Here is an 18,778-nt window from a genome sequence, read left to right on the forward strand (position 1 = left end):
TCCTAATCTTCGGTACTACTGTGATATGTTTATTATATTAAAAGGGATGTATTAGCCTGGAAAATCCCATGGACGGAGGAGCCTGGTAGGCTGCAGTCCATGGGGTCGCTAAGAGTCAGACATGACTGAGCGACATCACTTTCACTTTTCACTTTCATGCATTGGAGAGGAAATGGCAACCCACTCCAGTGTTCTTGCCTGGAGAATCCCAGGGACAGGGGAGCCTGGTGGGCTGCCGTCTATGGAGTCACACAGAGTCGAACACGACTGAAGCGACTTAGCAACAGCAACAGCAATTAGCTACTTACTATGTGTCAATCCTTTGGAAAATAAGACACAGACCCTGCCTGCCCATGAAGGCTTACACTCTACTAGAATAAGGCATAGATATGTTAAAAAATTCATTTACTGCACAATTACAGTTGCTGCAATAGAAGTATATAAAGAACACAAAGAATGGTTTGCATATGTTAGTAAAAGCTTTACAAAAGATAGAGGGGTATGATAGGTGGAGAAGAGCATTCTAGGCAAGGGTAGAAGGTAGAATGGGCTTCCCTGGTAGCTTAGCTGGTAAAGGTCTGCCTGCAATTCAGGAGACTCTGGTTCGATTCCTGGGTCAGGAAGATCCTCCAGTGAAGGGAAAGGCTACCCATTCCAGTATTATTGGGCTTCCCTGGTGGCTCAGATGGTAAAGAATTCACCTGCAGTGAGGGAGACCTGGGTTTGATCCATAGGTTCGATCCATAGGGAAGATCCCTTGGAGGAGGGTATGGCAACCCAGACCAGTATTCTTATCTGGAGAATCCCCATGGACAGAGGACGCTGGAGGGCTACAGTCCATGGGGTCACAAAAAGTTGGACATAATTGAGTGACTAAGCACAGTAGAGCACAGAAGGTAGAATGAGCAAAGATTTGGAGATGTGAAATAGCATGGCATGTTTAGGGAATAGCTAGCAGTATGACAGGGATGAAATATAAGATGAAGGTTGTATATGTGTGCAGATGTGCCTATTTAGGTGTATGTATCTGTGTATGTTTGCACTATTGAGTTTAAACATAAGAAAATAGGTTGGCAAAAAATGCAGAAACTAGATCACAGTGGTCTAGTATACTGTTTTAGAGAATTAAAGTTTATCCTTTAGGGAATGGAAAACTATTAGAATGTGCAGGGGAAGAAAAAAATACTAACAGGTAATGGAAAGTGGAGGGAATCTCAGGTGGCTCGGTGGTAAAGAATCCATCTGCCAAGCAGGAGATGTGGGTTCAATCCCTGGGTTGGAAGATCCCCTGGATGTGGACCCACTCCAGTGCTCTTGCCTGGAGAATTCCATGGACAGAGGAGCCTGGTGGGCTACAGTATATGGGGTTACAAAGAGTTGAACACAGCCTAGCAACTAAAATAGCAACAGCAAGGGAAAGTGGAAGTGGAGAAACAAAGATAGAGATTGCTTATCCCTGAGAGGCTTAACTTTCTTGGTGAAATAAGAAACAATGTTGTCTGTTGAGAAAAAGAGGACTAAACTTGGGTTCAGGTCTTTTGAAAATTGGTGAAGGTTTGAATGGTGACTCTGGGGATTGGGAGGGAAATATGATCAAGAAGAAATTGAAGGCCCAGTTGAGGTTGGAGAGTATGAATTTTTAGTGGACCCAGCTGCAAAATTGTGCCATTTGTTTTAGGAGTGTTGAAAAATCTGTGTGTAAGAGAAAAAAAATGCAAATGCTTAAATTGATATAAGGTTGGGATCATAGAGCAAGTGCTGTGGAAGGACAATGGGATAAGAAAGTTGAAAATGCTACAAAAAGAGTAGTAAAAAGTGAAACAATGAAGAAGTTTAACAGATTAGGAAAAAAGGGAGGAACCAAGGGGTGCAAAGATTTAACTGAGATTTAAGGACTGGTATAGGGCTTCCTTGGTGGCTCAGTGGTAAAGAATCTGCCTGCCAATGCAGGAGATGTGGGTTTGAGATGCAGGTTTGACCTCTGGGTGGGGAAGATCCCTTACAGTAGGAAATAGCAACCCACTCCAGTATTCTTGCCTGGAAAATTCCATGGACAGAGGAACATGGTGGGCTACAGTCCATGGGATCACAAAGAATCAGACTTAGTGACTAAACAACAACAAGGAGAACTGGTATAGGAACAATGAGATATCCTGTTTCAATGGACTGATGACTTGCTCAACAGCACATAGCTAGGGACAGGGCTGGGACTAGAACCCAGGTATTGCAACCACCAGCCTAGTTCTGCTACCTCAGTGCTGCCCCAATAGCCACTCTTTCTTTCTTTTTTTTTATTATTATTTTTTTTCCTCTGGAAATTCTTTTTTTTTATTATTTTATTTTATTTTTGTCTCACTTCATCAGTGACAGAGTTTTCAGATAGCCAATTGTGGCAATCGGTGTAGCCAAGATCTGTGAAACACAAATTTTGGTGCTTTGTTCTGTGCTTCTCTCTTTCCCTTGGAGAATCTACCAATTTACATGGCTCAAAAAGATCACTTATGTATTAATAGATGATTCAAATTTCTGTCTCAGCCACAAACCTGAACTTTAGTCTCTCATTTTCGTCTACCTATTATGTTATTCTTCTTGGACTTCATATGTTTACCTCAGTTTTGACATGTTTAAAGACAAATATCATCTTCCTTCCCAAGTCAAATTCTCCAACTAACTTTTCTGTTTTTGTCCCATTGACCTAATAGTCTTTCAGTCACTCAAGCACAGAATCTGGTAGTCATATTTGACCCCAACCAACCCTGACTTCTCCCCTCATATGTAAACTCTGAGTTTTGTTAATTCTTATTCTGCAGTATCCCCTGACCCTCTTTCTTCCACCAATGTAGTTCAGAATCCTGATAGTATCATGTCTGGGCTACTTGAAGATACCTGAACTATGCGTCTTTTACCCTTTACATAGTCAAAGAGGTGAACTTGGCAAATTTCTACTTATAGTTCAAGAGTAAAATAAGCGGTCATTCTCTACAAATACTCCTTTTCTCATGGCTTTATTATTCCATTTATTACAGTGATTTAATTACTCTTTTTGCTTACATGTCTGTCATACCCACCTAGACAGTAAGCCCATTAATGGCCATGAGTCTGTTTTATCCATTTTTTCTCTCTTCCTCTCCTAGTTGAGCAACTTTCAAAGAGTAACTGTGTGGTACAGGAGATTTTGAGTAATTTGACTCTCCAGGGTGAGTGTCCTGGGGGGAGCATATTTTTAGTGTGGAAACATAGGTGCTATTGTGCAGGAATCTAGATAATGGTGTAAAGTGGAAGTGAAATGTATACTCTTTTAGAATGATAGAGTCTTTTAAAAAGAAATTTGAAAAATCAGAGTGTAGGGTATCACGACTCACCCACCCTCCCTCTCCCCAACCCACATCCATGTCCACATGTATGAATTAGTAGAGAAGAAAGGAAAAGTGGTAGCACAGTTGTATCCACACATTTGGGAAGAAATAGAAGGCAGAGCTTAAAAACAAACAAACAAACAAAAAAAAAAAACACAGCTAAAGTGGTGTGATGGGGCTGTAGGAGAGTTCAAAGTGGCTGAGGACAGAGATTGTTGAGAATCCAAAGATCCAAAGCTGTGTCTGACCATAAGTTCTGGGTAACACATAATTCAGTCAACAAGAGAGACTGAAAGATTAAATCAGCATTTGGACGTAGTTTTATGATTCTATTTAGTCGACTGCCTCCCCAAGACTTTCTTTACCTTTCTAGCAAAAGCATGCACCAGATTGTCTGAATATGTTGGAGGACTGCCAGCAGGGGTGGGGTGATGAGGCGAAAGCAGAAGGGGAAGTGGGGAGACTCAGGGCTCGGCTTCTAAGACAGATACTTCCTCGACTTCTGCTGAGTAGTGAAAACATGCAGGAAACTTAGTTTGCATGAAGGTACAGCTCAATGGTCCATGCTTTTATTTGGCCAGCTCCCCAATACCGTCTTTCCTATTCTCCATGTATCCTATTATTGACAAATGAAAAACTTTAGTTGTGCTATTCATCATTTTAAAGCTGAGCTCAGGAAGGTGAAGGACAATGCTTCCCCTTCAACTTTATTGAGGTATATTTGACAAATAAAATTACATATTTAAAGTGTACAATGTGATGATCTGATATATGTTTACATTGTGAAGGGATTCCCCCCAACAAGTTAATTATCAGGACAATGTTTTATTCACCTTTTGATATAGAAGGTGTTTGTTGAATAAATACATGAATGAATAATAGGATCAATAAATAAGAGTGTTTTGTAAACTGTAAAACACTATATGAATGTAAATTTTGATGATTTTCTTTCCTACTCACATCAGACTTAGCTCAGGTTTCACTTCCTGACACCTACTTTGACTGTTGCATCCTACACTCAAAGTTTCTCCTTTTTGAACTTGTATTATGTTTATTGTCTGTACCAATAGCATGACAACCAGTATTCTATTGCTTTGTATTGTATCTTTTAGTGTGTAGGAAACTTGTCTCCCTAGGTAGATTGTGAACTCCCCTAGAGCAGGAGAAAGTCCAGCCTTTTTATCCCCTAAGCTCTGTGAACCCAAAGCCTAACCTGCTACAACATTTTGCACATAGAAAAATGTTTATTAAATGATTGGTTATTGATTAACTGGAGCAAAGCTACACATCCCCCATGGAGTTTTAATCTATAAATGACCAGGATTGTACTAATGATCCCAGTGGCTTTCCTCCATGAGAGTAAAAGATCTTGAGGAGGAAAGTAGAAAGACCCCCTCCCCCATCATTACTGTCACTTTATTATTACAATAAGTAGTATTTTCCTTGGCATTTCCAGGGATATGCTTAGTAGCATTCTCACTAGTATTAAAAATTACAGGAGGAATTGATACTACATTGCTGACAGTTCTATGACCTCTCTTCTCCAGTAAATTCATTCTTAAGAAGAGATCATCACGTTCATCAAATCAGGTCACTCTATTGTCAAACAGTTGGGTTCCAAATACAGGACACTGTCAAGTCCAAATGGAAGTCAGACTATGACATTCAAAGTTAATGTCACTATGTGTCCTCTGCATAGTGAAGTCACTCAGTTGTGTCCAACTCTTTGCAACCCCATGGACTGTAGCCTACCAGGCTCCTCTGTCCATGGAATTTTCCAGGCAAGAGTACTGGAGTGGGTCATCATTTCCTTCTCCAGGGGATCTTCCCAACCCAGGGATCGAACCCAGGTCTCCTGCATTGCAGGCAGATGCTTTACCAACTGAGCCACCAGGGAGGCATAGTACCATGATACAAATATTTTATCTTGTATGACCAGAATGAAGCAATGCATAAGAGCAGACCTCAGGGGAAATATGAGTCACAAAATGGCAATAGAAATCTTGAGGAGTGCATGAGTGTGTGTGAGAGAGGACAGTGGGAGGATATTTCTACTCTTAGTCTAGATGGTCAAAATATGTTACAGACAGCTTACATACTTTTGAACTTTTTGTAAAGCACTAACTAGAGGGCTGACCTTTCAGGGATACCTGTATGAGTCCCTATCTAATTACTAGCAATCTGAAATCCTCCTAAGTTCTGAGGTCATTCCTCAGATCTGGCTCCAAGGCCTGCCTCTAACTTCTTGGTATTTTAGATGCCTGGATTTTGGAAGCAAGATAATTGTTCTTTAAGAGATTGTTTTTTATGGAAGGACTTTGTCACAAACAAGAATTCAATTTCATAAACCAAATGTTTACCCGAACTGGGTAAACCGATTCAGAATGAAAAGAAGCTTTTAATATTTTGTAAGGCCTGAACTTCTTAGAAACTTTGGAATAAGTAAACAAGATGTGTCAGAGGTGTTTGAGTATTGTTACTGCTAACTTAATTCCACTTACCATGTAGAACCCATGACAACACAGACAGCCCTATGTAAAAATAAAGGCTATTAATCTGAAATAGATATGTCAGTCATCTCAAAATGTCATTCCAAACTGGATTTTCCGTTCCTTTTTAGAGTAAAGAGATTGATGAAAAGTAAATCAAAGCCTGATGTGCCAGAGAACTCTAAGTCTAGATCTCAGTCCCCTTTCCTCTTTCATTAGTGACACTTAAGTAGGAGCTCAAATGTCTGTGATATGATTCCACAAACACTCTAAATAAGATAATGGCATTTTATTCTTCAAAAAGAAAACCAACTCTGTATTTAAGTGCTAAAGGGTTTATGTTTACTCTTCTATTTTGCCTTGTTTCCCCTATTTCTGCCAAGGCCCCTCCTTAACCTATATTTTCCAAACATGTAAAGATTTTTCTTTCTCTTTTCTCTCAAATGTGTGCATGTGTGTGCTAAGTCGCTTCAGTCATGTCTGACTCTGTGCGACACCATGGACTGCAGCCTGCTGAACTCCTCTGTCTATGGGATACTCCAGGCAAGAATATTGGGATGGGTAGCTGTTCCCCCCTCCAGGGGATTTTCCCTATCCAGGGATCAAATCTGCATCTCTTACATCTAACCTGCATTGACAGGTGGGTTCTTTACCACCTAGGAAGCTCCTGTCTCATATGTACTACCCCCTAAATAAAGAAGAAAAGCTTGGAAGGCACAAAGAAAAGAGGGATCATGATGGGATGAAGTGGGATGGGCTGGAAAGAAGAAGTAGGATAGAAGAGTTTTGTGGTTTACAACTTATGTATAAACGGTGGTCTTCCCTACCAGCCCATGAAGAATTCTCAGTCAAAGGCAAAAGTAATTGTCAGTTGACAGTGTTTTAGCACCAGTATTGTAACATGAATTAATTGACCTAAGATGTCTGGATTTATCTAATCAGGTTAATTGGCTTCCTTTGTTGCTTTTTCTATAAGAATGAAGACATGCCACTACCAGCTATGAGTCTACCATACTTATTGACAGTTGTATTTCTTCAATACAAATAAACAAATTAACAATCTGATTCAAGAATCTCTTTTATAGGATTGATTAATAGGAATCTAACTTCCAGGAATTTTCTCACACCTGATTGAACAGGGGAAGCTGTTTCTTACTGGCTCTCAAATCATACCATGCTTGGTAACCATGTAGCCTGAAACATAAATATCATTGGTATGAGGGATAAAAATGACTTTAGGTCTTTGTATTTTAGGGAGAGATACATGCACTATACCTACTTATATTTTCTGGAACATCATTTGTATTATAACTAAATCTGTGTTTGGACAAATGGCTTGATAACAGAGTAGTAGAATATTGTGTTACATTCAGAAATCAGTGTAAAAAATTATTTTGATTCTCAGCATTTGATCCTAGGAATCAATGGACTTAATGGAAGTAATATGTAGAGAAAAGGTAAATAGCATTTTCACAGAAATACTTCTTAAATATTACTCTTAAATATTTTAATCCTTTCAACAGAAAATTAATAAGGAAACATTGGCCTTAAATGACACTTCAGATGACTTGGACTTAACTGATATTTATAGAGCATTCCATCCAAAAGCAGCAGACTACACACTCCTTTCAAGTGCCCACAAAACATTATCTAGGATTGCCTACATGCTGGGCCACAAAACTAGCCTTGATAAATTTAATAAAATTGAAATCATATCAAGCATCTTCTCTGATCACAACACTATGAGTTTAGAAATGAACTACAAGAAAAAGAAACCCATAAAAACACAAACATGTGGTGGCTAAACACTAAACTACTAAACAACCAATGGATCACTGAAGAAATCAAAGAGGAAGTTAAACAAAACAAAACAAAACAAAACAAAACAAAAAACAAACAAAAAACCTACTGACAAATGAACATGAAAGCACAAGTCCAAAACATATGGGGTGCAGCAAAAGCAGTTCTAAGAGGGAAGTTTATAACACTACAATCTTTCCTCAAGTAACAAAAAAAGAAAAACTCAAATAAACAACCTAACCTTATACCTAAAAGAACTAGAGAAAAAAGAACAAAACCCAAAGTTAACAGGAGTGAAGTCATAAAGATCCAGCAGAAACAAATGAAATAGAGGCAAAGCAAAAAACTGCAAAGATCAATGAAAATAAAAGCTGGTTCTTTGAAAAGATAAACAAAATACGTAAACCTTTAGCCAGACTCATCAAGAGAAAAAGGGAGAGGACCCAAATCAATAAAATCAGAAATGAAAAAGAAGTTGCAACTGACACTACAGAAATACCAAGATCACAGTACCAATACTATGAGCAAATGTAGACCAAAAAAAAAGGACAACCTGGAAGAAGTGGACAAATGCTTAGAAAGGTACAAGACTGAACCAAGAAGAAATAGAAAATATTAACAGATAAATCATAAGCACTGAAATTGAAAGTGTGATTGAAAACCTCCCAACAAATGAAAGTCCAGGACCTGACAGTGTCACAGGCAAATTTTATGATACATTTAGAGAAGAGTTAACATCTATTCTGTTGAATCTGTTCCAAAAATTGCAGAGGAAAAAAAACTTCTTAACTCATTTTATGAGGCCACCATCACCCTGATACCAAAACCAGACAAAGATATGACAAATGAAGAAAATTACAGTCCAATATCACTGATGAACATAGAGAGGCAAAAATCCTCAACAAAATACTTAGCAATCCATATACAACAATACATTAAAAAGATCATACACAATGATCAAGTGGGATTCATCCTAGGGATGGAAGGATTTTTCAGTATCCAAACATCAATCAATGTGATACACCACATCAACAAACTGAAGAATAAAAATCATATGATGATTTTTATGCCGATTTTTATGCAGATGCAGAAAAATCTTTTGACAAAATTCAGCACCTATTTATGATTAAAAAAAAAAAAAAAACTCTCCAGAAAGTGGGCAAAGAGCGAAAACACCTCAAAATAATAAAGGCCATATAAGATAAACTTGCAGCTAGCATCATACTCAATGGTGAAAATCTGAAAACATTCCCTCTAAGATCAGGAACAAGACAAGATGTCCACTCTTGCCACTTTTGTTTAACATAGTTTTGAAAGTCATAGGTTATAGCAATCAGAGAAGAAAAAAAAGTAAAGGGAATCCATATTGGAAAAGAAGAAATAAAACCGTCACTGTTTGCAGATGACATGATACTTTAGGTGAAAGATCCTAAAGATGCTACCAGAAAATTACTAGAACTCATCAATGAACTTGGTTAAGCTGCAGGTTACAAAATTAATACACAGAAATCTATTGCATCTCTATGCACTAACAATGAAAATCAGAAAGAGAAATTCAAGAAACAATTCCATTTACCATCACATCAAAACCAATAAGATATCTAGGAATAAACATAACTAAAGATACAAAAGACCTGTACTCTTAAAACTATAAGATGCTAATGAAAGAAATTGAAGAAGACATAAACCAGTGGGAAGATATACCATGTTTGTGGATTAGAAGAATCAATACTATCAAAATGACTACACTACCCAAGGCAATCTACAGATTCAATGCAATCCCTATCAAAATACCAATGGAATTTATCACAGAACTAGAACAAAAAATCTAAAATTGCATGGAGACACAAAAGATCACGAATAGTCGAAGCAATTTTGAGAAAGAAAAACAGAGCTGGAGAAATCAGGCTCCTTGACTTCAGACTACACTATATACGTTGGTGAAAAAGTAATTGCAGTTTTTGTATTGTTGAAGTTTGCTGTTTGATATTGGAATACATTCTTAAATAAATGTGGCTACGTTATACATCATTTTTAATGTGCACTTCTCAATTTACGTTTTTTTTTTTTTTTTTTGCTAATGACATTACCTTCTGCTTATTTTATCTTTATTTTAGACTATGGAAATGAAGTTAGAGAAAAATCAAATTTGAGTGATTCTCTTATTCCAGTTCAAAATGGGTTGTAAGCAGTGGAAACAACTTGGAACATCAACAATGCATTTGGCCCAGGAACTGCTAATGAACATATAGTTCAGTGGTTGTTAAAGAAGCTTTGGAAAGGAGATGAGATCCTTGAAGATGAGGAGCTTAGTGGCCGGCCATTAGAAGTTGAAAATGACCAACTTAAAGCAGTCACTGAAGCTGATCCTCTTACAACTATACCCTATGTTGCTGAAGAACTCAACATTGACCATTCTATGGTTACTCAGCATTTGAAGCAAATTGGAAAGGTGAAAAAGCTCAGTAAGTGGATGCCTCATGAACTGACTGAAAATAAAAAAATCTTCGTTATTAAGTTTCATCTTCTCTTATGCAACAAGGAGCCATTTCTTGATCAGATTGTGACATGTGATGAAAAGTGGATTTTATACAACTGGTGACAACCAGCTCAGTGGTTGGATCGAGAAGAAGCTCCAAAGCACTTCCCAAAGCCAAATGAAAAGTAGTGAAAGTGTTAGTTTTTAGGCTCCTCTGTCCATGGAATTCCCCAGCGAAGAATACTGGAGTAGGTAGCCATTTCCTTCTCCAGGGGTCTTCCCAACCCAGGGATAGAATCCAGGTATCCTGCATTGCAGGCAGATTCTGTATCATCTGAGCCACCAGGGAAGCCCCTTCCAAAGTCAAACTTGCACCAAAAAAGGTCATGGTCACTGTTTGGTGGTATGCTGCCAGTCTGACCCACTACAGCTTTCTGAATCCCAGAAAAACCATTACACCTGAGAAGTATGCTCAGCAAATTGATGAGATACAGCAAAAACTGCAGTGTCTTCAGTTGGCATTGGTTAACAGAAAGGGCCCAATTCTCCTCCATGACAATGCTCAACCACACTTTGCACAACCAACACTTCAAAAGTTGAATGAATTGGGCTACAAAGTTTTGCCTCATCGACCATATTCATCTGACCTCTTGCCAAACCACTACCACTTCTTCAACCATTTTGACAACTTTTTTCATGGAGTACACCTTCAGAACTAGCAGGAGACAGAAAATGCTTTCCAAGAGTTTGTCAAATCCTGAAGCACAGATTTTTATACTACAGGGATAAACAAACACTTCTTGTTGTCAAAAATGTGTTGATTGTAATTGATTAATAAAGATGTGTTTGAGCCTAGTTATAATGATTTAAAATTCCCTATCCAAAATCACAATTACTTCTGCATCAGAACAGTATGGTACTGATGCAAAAATAGAAATATAGATCAATGAATCAGGACAGAAAACCCATGAATAAGCCCACACACTATGGCCAATTAATCTATGACAGAGAAGGCAAGACTATAAAATGTTGGAAAGATAGTCTCTTTAACAAATGCTGCTGGGAAAACCGGACTGCTATATATAGTGGTCCATGCAGAGCTATCTGTGTTACTGGGGAGATTATGATAGATACGCTCCATGGCATCAAATCCACAAGGTTTAATACATATCTTAAGGATCAGTGCTGTTCCTTTAATCTCTTATTATTAATAAGTAGTACTGAAAAAGAAAATTTATAATTTTCAGCACTATGGGAGAATTTTGCTTTTATCCCAGACAAATAGTTCCTAAAAAATCAAAAGCTTGACTAAGGATAGGAGAGAAAAGATAGTAGAAAATGAAACTGATGATTCTGGGCTAGGAAGAAACATAAATGCTGGATTCGCACTGGACTCAACCTGCAAACTTTCTTTAACCTATCATTCTATTAAATACCTCTGCATGGACTGCTATTCTGATCTATTTCATTATTTTTATGTTCTTATTAAAATAGCTCAAATCTCTTATAATTCAGTTAAACAATCTTCAATTAAGCTCAATATAACATGTACCACAAAGTAAAGTTAGATGTAGTCCCTGCCTTTTGGGGAATTACCATGTTGGTGGGGAGATATATGGAATTTAGAAAGACGGCACCAACAATCCTACATGCAGGGCAGCGAAGGAGACACAGATGTAAAGAAGAGACTTTTGGACTCAGTGGCAGAAGGTGAGGGTGGGATGGTTTGAGAGAAGAGCACTGAAACATGTACATTGCCACATGTAAAATAGATGACCAGTGCAAATTCAGTGCATGAAGCAGGGCACTCAAAGCCGGTGCTCTGGGACAACCCAGAGGGCTGAATGAGGGAGGAGGTGGGAGGGGGGTTCAGGATGTGGGGGTCACATGTATACCTATGGCTGATTCATGTTGATGTATGGCAAATTCACCTAAATGCTGACTTCGCACTGGACTCAACCTGCAAACTTTCTTTAACCTACCATTCTATTGCTTCCCTCGTGGCTCAGCTGGTAAAGAATCTGCCTGGGTTTCTTTACCAATGTGGGAGACCTGGGTTTGATCCCTGGGTTGGAAAGATCCCCTGGAGAAGGGAAAGGCTATCCATTCTAGTATTCTGGCCTAGAGAACTCCATGGACTCTATAGTCCATGGGGTCGCAAAGAGTTGGATACAACTCACTTCTCTTCACTTCACCATTCTATTTGGGTTCATGGGCTGATTTATTTCATTTGCAGGAAGGGATTCGCTAGTATAATCATTTAAATATCATGGGGACCTGGGGAACAGTTTTTATTAAAGGGATAGATATAAATATCGTACCTCAGGTTGTTTACTTACAGTGTAAACACAGACTGCTTTTAGTTCTGATTGAACAATTAATAATAAAACAGCAACAGAAAGTTTTCTGAATAATTTAAATAGATACCGTAAACTTGATCTTGTTGTAGTAGAGATTATAAATTTAAAATTATCTGGAAACAAATTTCACCAACATATTTGAAATGCAATGTAATCTCAACTCTAAGTTTAGTTACATTTTTTTTTAATAATAGCCTTAAAAATCCTTTTTCTAGATTTCAAAATAATCAGAGGATTGGAAGGCAGAACCACTGAATTCAGGTTATTTTTTTGTTTTTGTTTTTTAGCTATAGATGGAATCCACCAACCCATTTGTTTACTTTTGAAAACAACTCTTTGCTTCTAAGTAGAAGGATGCTCCTGGCCAAAGATTTTGATTAAAATATATGAAGCGGTAGGCCTGTTTAAACCTGGTATAAGTCAGATATGTCCAAGCTACTAAATCATCTAATTTCCTTATATTCATTTATAATTGTGAGAGCTTTCTATTTTCAGTTTCTAGTCAGAACTTGTCAATTCTAGTTGTGTGGCAAGTTTCCAGAAAATTTCTTAACCCCTTTGAATTTATTTTTTTTGCAAAACAGAAATAAGAACACTTACCTGTTTAAACTGCAGAATATTGATAGATTCAAGTAGGATAATGAATATGAAACTACCTTGTGAAGATACCAAATCAGTCTTCACTAGTGGGTTTACCTTCAGCCATCACTGTATATTTTATTTGTATGTTAAAGGAAACTGCTATTACAGTTTAGAGAAACTCCACTGAGCCGTTAATAAAGAATTTAAAAATATCCCTTACTTTTTTCACTTGATTGCAAAGGTGCTGGAGGCTTGGGGAGTGTCCCCTCGGCATTTTGCCATGTTGAACCCCTAACAGAAGCACTGAGCAATACTTGTTGACTGACCGATTAGATTATTTAATCTCTGTCTAATAAATAAAGCAGAAAGAATCATACCAGCAGCCCGATTTAAAGCAGACAAGGCAAATTATTTATCCTCAAACTCCTGGGAATTTGCTAAAATCTACCATCAGCAGAATGCCTGGTTCTAGCACTGAAAAAAACATTGAATCTGCTTACCTGTTAACTTCAAGGTTGACAATTTAGGGTCTTTTGCATTCACTCTCAGAAGTAAGCTCCAGGTCTTCAGTAAATCCAATCTATCAGTCCCTTGGAAAGCTAATCATTGCTGGTCAGCTGTACAGTAAATTTGAATACCCCGGAGGTCCTGAAAGTAAACACCATTCACACTATGCCTGCTCTTTTAGGCAAACTTCTTTGAAAAGATGAGTTGTTGCTATTTTCAAGAGGAGAGGAGGGCAGGGGAAATATGCTAGCCAATGTATACAAATTCTTCTTCCTCTTTCAGATCAGTCCTCAAGCTGTTTAAAGCACGCCTCAATTTGGCTACCCTGGTTCAAAGTGGGGGAAGGGGAAGGCAGAAGGAGAGAAGAACAGAAACTGGACTTACAGGTTGTTGTGTGTATAAATGAACTTTTATCCCTAGCTCCAGTAACGGAATCCTCAGGAAATCACACAACTGTTTTGAGATTGGAAGCAGGAAGGAGTATACTCTGTCCAGTTTAGTTCTCTCTGATTTTTATGATTTGGGGGAGTGGTTAGACTATTTGTAGGTGGAGAAATATATACCAGTATATGCTAATATAACTGTCAACATGTGAAACCTGATCTTAGGCAAGATAAATTTTACATCTCTCTCTCACTGACAATTATGGCTCTATCTGCATTCTAAGACTCCTCCTTTCTGGTGACTTATGCCCTGAAAAATAAATGTCTTAGGTTGAATTTGGTTTCTCAAAATCCCCACAGCAATACATTATCTCCGTTGAATTAAAAATGATTTTTTTTCTTTCTCTCACACTAAGAGTGGTCTGGAATGACTGGGTTTTCTGTCTGTGGGCCTGTTATGGGAATTTAGAAAGAATTTGTCTTTGGCTAGGAATTTGTCTTTGGCTAGGCTCTGGGATATTGGAGCTTTGGGATGCTCTGTCTGTTTCTGGATAAAGGGATATAACAGTCTGTTATGTGTTGACTGGAACTTGGGGCAGCACCTTGATGTTATAAACCAAATGGATAATAATACCCAAATGTGAATTGGTTACTGCAATTATACTGAGTTATATATTAAGATATTTCATCTTGGGATGGCATAAATATGTTCATATTAACACTTTTAAAACATAGCCCTATAACTAATAATGAATTTGTGTACTCAGTAAATCAGGAAACTAGCAACAGCCCTCTGGCATGCTACCTGCTGCAGAAACAAAGGCTTGAACTTTGCATCTGTAGGTAACAGAATTATCTCATAGCCAACCTGGGGTCAGGGCTCTAAGGTTTCTTAAATATTCATCTCCTTTCATAGTATTCTTGGTTGTGCTATTAGTTGGGGGGAAAAGTCATTCAACCAAATTAAAGAAGGAGATAACATTTGGATTCAAGATCATACTCTAATCCTTTCCTGGAAAGTTTTACTAACTGAAGTGATATTAGAAATAGAATTTCTTCAACTGAATTTGGATCCTCAGAGATCTAGGGGAAAGTTTGTAGGAGAGACAGAGGATAAATTACCACTTTGCCTCTGATCTGGACTGTTACAGCCATTTTCAACTATGGTGGAAGCGTAGTACATACTCAGGAAAGGAAGGAAAAAGAAAGAGGCAAAATCTTTCAAGAGGACATCACAATAACTGTGGCAGAGACAGGATGTCCTGTGGTGCCTCTGTGTACTCCCCCAGTTGTCTGTCCTTAGCTGTTTCTCTGCCTCTGGGATGGAAAAAAGCAGTGCTCCACTCATCCCCAATTGTGTTTTTGCCTTCTTTAGCTATATCAATTTATGCCATGTTTGTTATAACTGACAGCAGATTCCTAATCTCCTTTCCTCATCTCTCTATCCTTTCTTTTCAATTCTGTCTTCATTACCTACTTGTCCTTACATTTTCTATTATTTTAGGAAATGATGAAGTATCACACTGTTATCTCTTTGCTGTCATCTCTCTATTCTTTCTCATTTTCCCCAGACTCTTTCAGTTCTTAATTTTTTATTGAGGTGGAGAGGACCAAGAAGGGAATGGTGAGGAAGAAGGTGAATAATGTGTAGTTGGATGGGGACTCTGTCTTAATGGAGTAAAACTTGGGTAGAAGGTTATAAGATTTTCAGTAAGACAGCATTCATATATTAACTTTGTGCTGCAGGATTCATAGCTTACTCATAGAGCTGAAAAGGCCTTGAAAAATCATTTTGTTTAGACTTTTTAAAAAATTGAGTTCCTGAGGGTATGACACATCTGGTTAATCATTGTGTTCCTAGATGTTAGCTGATTGCCTAGTTTGGTTTGTTAAATAAATCTAGTTCAACTCTCTTATATTATAGATAAGGTAACTGAGGCCATAAGAGAAAGAGATTTTCTAAAGATGTTTATTTTACCACAAAAATCAAGAAACATCACTTATTTTCTTTCAGAACTGAAACTGTTCCACAATTAATACTCACAACACTTTGAAAAGGTAGATAAAGAGTGTTACTATACTTACAGCCCAGTTCTATACAGACATACATTCACTCAAAGAACCTTGGATACCATGATTCATGCTTTAGTTCCAGCTTAAAGAAAATCAGAGACAATGAAAAGTATCAATCTAGTTGTGGAAATATGACTCTCATCACTCTCCCTATTTCTGCCCCAGGGCTTACCTCATGATATAAATCAATTTTGAGTTGTCATTTCTGGTGAGGCCATGACACAATAAATGAAAAATTTGAATAAGTTTGAATAAACCCTGTAGGACAGAATGGTATAGACCACTTAAGGAGAGCTGGTACAGATTATTTAAGCCCCAAATCCCTACATTATTCTGTGCTGCCCAATGCCATAGTCACTAGTACTATGTGCTTATTTAAACTTAAATGTAAATACATTAAATTATATTAAATTAAATAGAAAATTCTGTCCTTCAATTACACTAGTCACATTTCAGATGCTCGATAGCCAACATATAGACAGTGGCTACTGCTTTGAACTGCACAGATTTAGAATAGATTTTAAAATTAATACTTAGTTTGGAGTAAAGCATATCATCAGTACAAGGTCATATAATTAAGTGCCAAAGTTGGGAAAGAAGCCAAGTTTCTGGATTCCTAATTAAGAGTAAGTAGATTTATTTCCACTCCTTTGTATTTATTTATATCTCAGTGTGGGTCTATGGGCATAGTTGAGGCACACTAGTGTGTGTAATTTCATGTATGGGCTTTCAAGTTTGAGGAGGATGCCATCTGGTTAGCATGGATGAGAAAGTTCATTTGCATGGATTTGTAGAGTTCCTGCCTTTCTCCCTGACAGGACCAAAAAAGAGAATATATAGAAAGGTGCTATGAAAAGGAAAAAAAAAAAAAAGTTATACAAATGGAAGTTGTAGTAATGATGATAAACTCCAACTTTATTTTTTCCTACTTAGTATGTGCCCCTGAGTCCAGCTGTAGATGGGTGTGAGTAGGAAAATGGGCTGTATTGGTGAGTCATTTTGGCAACTGATGTGAGAGACAGTCTGCTGTGTGCATGTGATCAGGGAACCTGGTATATAGCCTGCAAACCTAGGAACTGGGGCTGGTTGGATTTGCCCCTACCTCAGACTTTACTTCTAAAGAAGATCAGTAATGGGAGAATTAGACAAAAACTTTCAGTGAGAACTAGACCTTCTGTTAATTGAAGGGATTGTGCAACTACTGAAAAGTGTGTCAAGTTTAGTTTTTTCTAAGAAAATGAAAGAAAACTTTCTGAGTAATCATTGTACTGTAAATTCCTGGTGAAAGTGTTGCTGTATCTAGAGACTAGTGCTGTTGTTGTTCAGTTGCCCAGTGGTGTCCGATTCTTTGTGATCCCATGAACTGTAGCAAGCCAGGCCTCCCTGTCTCTCATCATCTCCTGAAGTTTGCTCAATTTCATGTCCATTGCTTTGGTGATGCCATCAAACCATGTCATTCTCTGATGCCCTCTTCTCCTTCTGCCCTCAATCTTTCCCAGCATCAGGGACTTTTCTAATGAGTCAGCTGTTCACATCAGATGACCAAAATACCTGAGTTTCAACTTCAGCATCAGTGTAGAGACTAGTGTACTAAGAATTATTTTAGGAGTGTCTAAGAAGTCCACAAGGAGAAGGCAATGGCACCCCACTCCAGTACTCTTGCCTGGAAAATCACATGGATGGAGGAGTCTGGTAGCCTGCAGTCCATGGGGTCGCTAAGAGTTGGACGCGACTGAGCGACTTCACTTTCACTTTTCACTTTCATGCATTGGAGAAGGAAGTGGCAACCCACTCCAGTGTTCTTGCCTGGAGAATCCCAGGGACAGAGGAGCCTGGTGGGCTGCCGTCTATGGGGTCGCACAGAGTCGGACACGACTGAAGCGACTTAGCAGCAGCAGCAGCAGCAGCAGCAGCAAGAAGTCCGAAGATCCTCAAAGCTCCTGCTACTCCAAACTTGCTAGCCTAGCCGGAAATACCTTTAAGTATAGTTGAGTGAATATCGTCTATTAGATTTCTCTAAATTAAGAAGTCGCTCAAGAACTGACTTTTATAGGAGAGGTCACCCATTATAAATGGGGAGTCTAAGTGTTCTTATTAGAAAAGTGATGATAATATCAGCTCTGCTTGTTTCACAGCATTTATTTCACAGAAAAGGAGAGCCATGAAAGGGCAAAGGTTTATTTTTATATTTGGAGCTGCTGCTGCTGCTAAATCGCTTCATCTCTCAGGAGTATTTGTATGTGTTTTACTGTGTGTATGGGTTAATAAAGTACTATTTGTAAAACTGCCTTAGCCCCTGAAGGGAAAACATTAGTTTAACTTGAAAATGGAATTCCATGGCCTGGGTTTATTGGGGCTTCATCACTTTTGGTGTGACCTGAGAGGGAGCAAGTCACTTGAATTTTCTGAGCTTCAGTTTTTCCCACTTGTAATTAATAATGGTAAAGGGTTAATAACCACCACTCTGTCACTTTACTGGGAATCAGAGTGAGGTAACACATGTGAAAGTGCTTGTGAACTGTAAATAGCTATATAAACAACCTCTTAGTTATTTCCTAGTATTGGGGGAAGTTCCCCAGGGATGTGCTCAGAAGCTATGTTTGGCATGTTTCCTTTATCTCACCAGGGACCAAACAACTGTCTAAGCCAAGAAGGGAAATTGACTTAAATATTTGATTTTGGGGCCTAGCTCTTAACTAGCTTCGCCTCTCTTACCAAGATAACTTCCCTTTCAAAAAATACAAGCAAG

General features: G+C 38.2%; 1 protein-coding gene across 1 annotated transcript in view; it reads right to left on the reverse strand.

Moving 5' to 3' along the window:
- CYSLTR1 (cysteinyl leukotriene receptor 1) overlaps positions 1-14,044 on the reverse strand; it is a 57,976-nt gene extending 43,932 nt beyond the window's left edge. Inside the window, exons 1-2 of the mRNA XM_027534782.1 lie at positions 13,958-14,044; positions 13,567-13,714 (exon numbers count right to left, since the gene is read on the reverse strand). The gene's annotated coding sequence lies outside the window, so the exon portion shown is untranslated. The remainder of the gene's footprint in view (positions 1-13,566; positions 13,715-13,957) is intronic.
- Positions 14,045-18,778: the final 4,734 nt, after the last annotated feature.

The sequence above is a fragment of the Bos indicus x Bos taurus genome, chromosome X (genome assembly GCF_003369695.1).
Source record: "Bos indicus x Bos taurus breed Angus x Brahman F1 hybrid chromosome X, Bos_hybrid_MaternalHap_v2.0, whole genome shotgun sequence".
NCBI lineage: Eukaryota > Metazoa > Chordata > Mammalia > Artiodactyla > Bovidae > Bos > Bos indicus x Bos taurus.